We start from the raw sequence: 6,687 nt of genomic DNA on the forward strand, positions 1-6,687 counted from the left end.
TTCAAACTTCATCAATTTACAAAACTGGCCAGAAATTCTCAAAGAGACTGCTTTTAAAACAAAACAAAACATGATGTTTTTAATATTTCCTTCTTTCCTTCCAAAAGAGCTGGAAATAGAATATTCATGGCCCTTTATGTGATATTCAAGTGCTTCTCATATGGAGTCTGACAGAACAAAGAAAGCAAGATTTGTTCAAAAATTAAAAGTAAATAAATACAATGTATTCAAATATTTTTGGACTTGAAAAAAGGGTCTATTCAGATGCACTTGGATTTTAGGTGATCATAGAATCATAGAATATTAGATTTGGAAGTGACCTCAGGAGGTCATCTAGTCCAATCCCCTGCTCAAAGCAGGCCCAACAGCAACTAAACCATCAAGCTGGCCTTAAAAACTTCTAAGGATGGAGTTTCCACAACCTCCCCAGTTAACCCATTCCAGTGCTTCACCACCCTCCTACTGAAATAATGTTTCCTTGTATCCAACCTAGACCTCCTTCACTGCAACTTGAGACCATTACTCCTTGTTCTGTCATCTGCCACCACTGAGAACAGCCTAGCTCCATCCTCTTTGGAACCCCCCTTCAGGTAGTTGAAGGCTGCAATCAAATCCTCCCTTACTCTTCTCTTCTGCAGACTAAATAAGCCCAATTCTCTCAACCTCTCCTCTTAAGTCATGTGCCCCAACCCCCTAATCATTTCTGTTGCCCTCCACTGGACTCTCTCCAATTTGTCCACATCCCGTCTGTGGTGGGGAAACCAAACCTGGACACAATACTCCAGGTGTGGCCTCACCAGTGCCAAACAGGGAAGAATAATCATTTCCCTCAATCTGCTGGCAGTGCTCCTACTAATACAGCCCAATCTGCCATTGGCCTTCTTGGCAACAAGGGCACACTACTGACCCATATCCAGCTTCTCATCCATTGTAATCCCCAGGTCCTTTTCTGCAGAACTGCTGCTTAGACAGTCGGTCCCCAGCCTGTAGCAATGCATGGGGTTCAGGTCAATTATTTTCTCATCTCTATTAGCAAAAACATAAAACAAAAAATGCAAAAAACAACAACCTTGGAGACCGTGCATTCCTATGAAACTTTCAGAAGAGGGAGAAAAGGACTTTGAAAACTGCTTTAAAAATAATTAAAGATTCTTTATTAATGAAATTCAGAATTTAGATTTACCATGCATTCTTACTTAGCCATGGTTCACTTACACATGTTAACAGTGTGCACAGGAGCTATTAAAAGAATGTGCACAGGAGCTATAAAAAAACCAAAGGAACATTTAAACCATTTTTATGATCTAAATTAAATGCTGCACTTTTAATACATTGCACAGCATGCTTTTAATTTTAATATAATGTACAATATTATGGTGTGGCGGCCTTTTTTTTTTGTTGAAGAATTTGTTTGGAGAAAAAGAATACTCTGTTTTGTTCTGAAAACTTTGCACATTACCTTGAAAGGAAGTTAAATAACTGAAAATACTGAAGCTATTTAAATCAGAACACTGACAAACAGATTTACATAATGAAATAACATAGATGATCATCGATCGTAGCTCTACATAGAACCATATTCCATCAAAACGCTAAGCTCTGAACAGTTCTTATAGTAAACAAGCTGCTTCATCTGAATGTACTGTTTGTCTATATTTTCCATCACCTGAGGAAGGCCAGTGGCCAAAACATGACTTCTAATCTTCTGCTCTATTCCTGGAGGATATATTTTTATAGGTGAATTTAGTATTTGTGAGAGGTGACAAAATGACAGCCTTTGATACCGAAGTTCTGTATTTTATCCACAAAACAGGCACTTGACTACATAGGTCTGCCAATTCATCTTAGTTCTGACCTGCAACACTTCAGACATTTTAGCCCTGAACAAAGATTGCCAATGGTGATAAAACACACTGTATTTCTTTAATGTGAATAAGCATCTGCTAACAAGAAGCATGGTGCTAAAAATTCATTTTCATTTATCTTTTAAGGAGCATTTTTATTCCCAAACCATGGCCAAATCTTTACTCAGCTTACTCAGGTGAGCACTAAATTCTAACCAGATGATTCTTATCAGCTTGTGTTTGCTGGAAAGACCTGACTGACAAATGGTATCATAGCTTATAAGTTTATTTTCCAAATGTGCATCAGTGACAATTTTCTTTTATAAAGACTAAAACACTAACACAGTTTTTTATTTCTTTCAGTTCAAACTGTTTTACAGATTCTTAAATTAAAATATTAGTAAAAATGAGCTGTGTGGGGTAAGGTCCAATTATTCAAGCAAACCTTTCTTTGAAGGTAATGGAGAGTTTTGTCTGAGTAAGGATCACAGGATTCGGCCCCATTTCATATTCTTCCAGAGAGCAAAAGATTAGCCTTTCAGCACCACTGCCTTCCACTAGCCTAGCTGGGTAAGGGTGCTGAGGGAAAGAGAGAGACAGTTCTCTGAATTACTGGTACGCCTCGTTAGGTAAGATTAGGATTAAAATTTAGAACCCCAACATCTCAGTGATGCACTATACTTCCCTCATGCAACTGAGATTTATATAGTCAGACATGAGTCATGAGGGTTCTTTCTTTTTTAAATTAAAGGGCTTATGAACATACTTTGGATGAAAATCTGAGTTAATGCTTTCAGGTGCAACACAAGAAATGCGTCTCACTGCTAATACTTTGTGCTAGATGATAACTGGATCTGGGGATTTCAGTTTTTAATAAACTAAGGCAAAATTTGCAGTCTTTGGCCTGGCAGACCAGCATTAATATTGAGACCTGTCTTAATCCTGCTGTTGATGAAGTCCCTCATTTCTTCATAATTTTACATTCTCAGCCAAGTTTGGCTACAAAAGATGTATTTCTCATCTCATTTTTTTTTAAATAAATTAGGCACCTCTGATCCAGTCAAGTTCACAGAACTTATGATACTGTATAGAAATTAGCTGAACCCATTTAGTAGAGTGCAATTGCTGTACAGTACCTAATGGACAAGGAAAACAGAAGTAAGAGCTTGATCGACTAGTTTGATATCGGTTCTTCCTCAGAAAACGCTTTTCCATTACAGTTCTGAAGATTAATTCTGGGATATATGAGGTGTTCAGATACCACTGTGAAAATCGCCATACAAGAGCCTATAATTAAAAAAAAAATCTGTATAGCTTCACAAAGTACTATTTGAATGACATTTCTTCTTTTTTGGCAGCACCACACTCAGGGTGAAGCACTTCAAATAAAGCTAATATACAGACAATATGATGCCAAGATCAAAGAATCATAGAACTGGAAGGGACCTCGAGAGGTCATCTAGTACAATATTATCTAGGCCATCCCTGATCGGTGTTTATCCAACCTACTCTAAAAATCCCCAGTGATAGAGATTCCACTACCTCCCTAGGCAATTTATTCCAGTGCTTAATCACTCTGAAGGTGCTTTTTCCTAATGTCCAGCCTAAACTGCCATTGCTGCAATTTAAACCCATTGCTTTTTGTCCTATCCTCAGAGGTTAAGGAGAACAATATTTCTCCCTCCTTCTTGTAACACACTTTTATGTACTTGAAAACTGTTATATCCCCTCTCTGTCGTCTCTTCTCCAGACTAAACAAATCCAGTTTTTTCAATCTTCCCTCATACGTCATGTTTTCTAGACCATTAATCATTTTTGTTGCTCCTCTCTGAACTTCCTCCAATTTGTCCACATCTTTCCTGAAATGTGGTGCCCAGAACTGGACACAATACTCCAGTTGAGGCCTAATCAGCGTGGAGTAGAGCGGAAGAATTACTTCTCATGTCTTGATTGCAACACATCTGCTAATATATCCCAGAATGTTCATTTTTTTTGCAACAGTGTTACACTGTTGACTCATATTTAGCTTGTGATCCACTATGATCCCCAGATCCCTTTCCACAGATGGTTCTTAATGAAGATAAGACAACACAAGTGTTCTTTGGAATATTACTGATATGTTAGGATGGGAATATTATATTATAGCAGGTGCTCTTAGCCCTGTAACGGAGCCAGCCACCTCCCAAGTACCCCTTCTACAGGCATCCTACCTCATTTTCTCTCTTCTTCAGCTCAGGGCACCTTAAATCAAATGATCAAACAACACTTCACTGGCTTAGCCACACCCTTCCATTGGGCTGGATTTATTAAAATAACAAAATCAATCCCCAAAGAAAATTCTCAAACCTTCCACAAGTCCACACTCCCCATTTTTCCCACTGAGGTCTCCCAGGCCTTCTCTGCCTGGAATCTTTTCTTAGAGACTCATGGTCACCTGCTGGAGCCTGCTCACTCATAGCAATCTCTGAAGTTCTTCCTAGTACCCTCTGTATTCTCTCAATTCCCACACGATACTTCAGGATTCCCTGCTGGACCCTGCTCACTCCCAGCAGCCATTGCCAACTGAAAACTCTCACTCTAGCTTTACTGATGCTGGTTCTCTCCCTAAATGTCCTCTCTCTCTGCAGGTTCCTGTTGCTCTTTATAGGAAAATCAGCTTTTCTGTACCCAGCTGATTCTTCTCATTAAACCCCATACCCCACCCCAGATGTGGCAGGCAGGATAATTGTATGGGGCTGGCCTACTCCAGGCCTCGAAGGGACAGGCCACCCCATTACACATTGTATTATTATGGTTGCTTGACACTTCCCATTATGAGACACTATTTTCCATTGCTTGTAACTCTAACAAAATAACTATTTGGACTGTGATTTTTTCCATACTGGGTGTTTGTCTCAAGCTGAATTTTTCTGGGAAAATTTTAGCCAAAATAGTTTGGTTGTTTCTGAGAACAAGGCTAGGCAGAAAATATTATTTTGTCTATGTTAATTTACTGAGACCTCCTCTTTGAAATGCTCTAAGGTTCAAGCCTTTGGTACAGGAACTTGAAATTTGGCAGGTGGTGGCCTTTCTGTCAGGGATGTGCCATCTCTGTGAAAATCTGTCCAAATTTGACCACATTAAAAGTTGTTGAAAGTTGCAGTTTTTATATGCTCAGTACAGACTAGTGTTTCGCAGCTTAATTCCCCAAATATTTCATCCACAATGAGCATGCTCCAGCCAGGACTGGATAGAGGTTACCCAGTAATTACAGTTCCTGGCTATTAAGAGGCAACAAAACTGAAGGAAGGTCAGTCTCTCCTGTGCTCTCAATGTCCCCTTTATGATATCCAGGCAGTGTGGAGGAGGAAGCTGCCTGATTCAAATGCAGAGAGACAAAAGCCAGACCTGGCGGTAGAACGGGAGGAGGAGGGAGTGGATGGAGACAAGAACTCTGGGGCTGGGGAAGACTAGGACTGAAATGACAGGGAGAAAGGGAGTGGGAAATTGAGTGAGGATATCAAGTGGGAGACTGGGATTGTCTGGGCAAGGACAGAAATTAAAAGCCTCCTAGCAAACTTTACCAGATAAGGAGCTTAGAAAACAAAATCTTAATTGGCTATTGGTAGAGAGAACTCTTTACAGCTCTTATATGTCAAATGAATATGAGCACCATTTCTGGGACACAAGCATGGGGGCAGAGGTGAGTGGGACTGTTGGGGGCAAAGACACTAGGAATGGATGTCAGGGATGGAAATGAGGGTACTGGGAGCCAGTGTGGGAGGAGACTGAGACTGGACAAGAAGTCAGGGGAGACTGGGACTGGGAGCTAGTGGAAAGGAGATGGTCAGGGGAGGAGAGACACATCAGATGAGGAGCAGGGGGATGGCTGGAACTTAAAAAGACAAAGAGAGTGGGATAAGGAGTCAGGTGGAGGAGAACACCAAGATTCAACAAGGAACCCAGAGAGGGAGACGGGACTTTGACCCAGTGGATATGGGGAAGATGAACATGGAGGTGACTGGAGGCTGAGAGGTGGCAGGTAGAGATTAGATGAGATGCTTGGAGGGAACGGAGATTGACTTGATAAGGAGACTGGGATGAAAAGCCTGAGATGTGGAGACTGGGACTGGTTCGGTGAGTGGAATGGAACTATAATGAGGATCCAGTAGTGGGAAAGAGGAGATAGGACTGCACAAAGAAGATTTAACAGATTTAAGAATCAGGACATTCTTGGTTTCTTTCCTCCAAAGGCTTTTGAGCACACTGTTTTCAGCTTACTACTAAATGAACTTCAATGACAATCCGTATTTTAAGCTCATGGAGAAAAACGAAAATCTCTTGGAAAATTCTATATTAATTTTGCTGGCCAAGATAATTTTTCAAACTTTTCCTCATGGTAAACCCCATGGAATGGCCCCTGGTGTGAAAAAATCCCCTCCTGAGTTCCTCCTTTAAAAAAATTCTGGTATTTTAGGGGGAAGGTGTCCCTTTGAAAAGTCATCCACTGCATTCCACTCCATTAGAGCCAAGCTGGAAGGCAGGCTCCCAGCTGCAATGTCTCTCTGGAAAGTCTCCATTGTAAAGATAAATACAGCCTAGGCTACATTATCTTTTCCAGAGGATTTCAATGGAATTGGAGGTGGATTATACCCTCCAGGCTTCAAAGTCTCCACCCCTTTTCCTGTTCACGCTGTGGACATGTTGTAATAAGTCTCTGTCCCAAATCTAGACCTTAGCGTCCAAAATCTGGGTGCTTAGCATGAACCTCCAAGCTTAATTACCAGCTTGGATCTTATCTCGCTGCCACCAATCAGGATTCTGAGTACCTGATAAACTCTCTGGTCTCCCCAAACCTTTCCCT

The sequence above is a fragment of the Chelonoidis abingdonii genome, chromosome 3 (assembly GCF_003597395.2).
Source record: "Chelonoidis abingdonii isolate Lonesome George chromosome 3, CheloAbing_2.0, whole genome shotgun sequence".
Lineage (NCBI taxonomy): Eukaryota > Metazoa > Chordata > Testudines > Testudinidae > Chelonoidis > Chelonoidis abingdonii.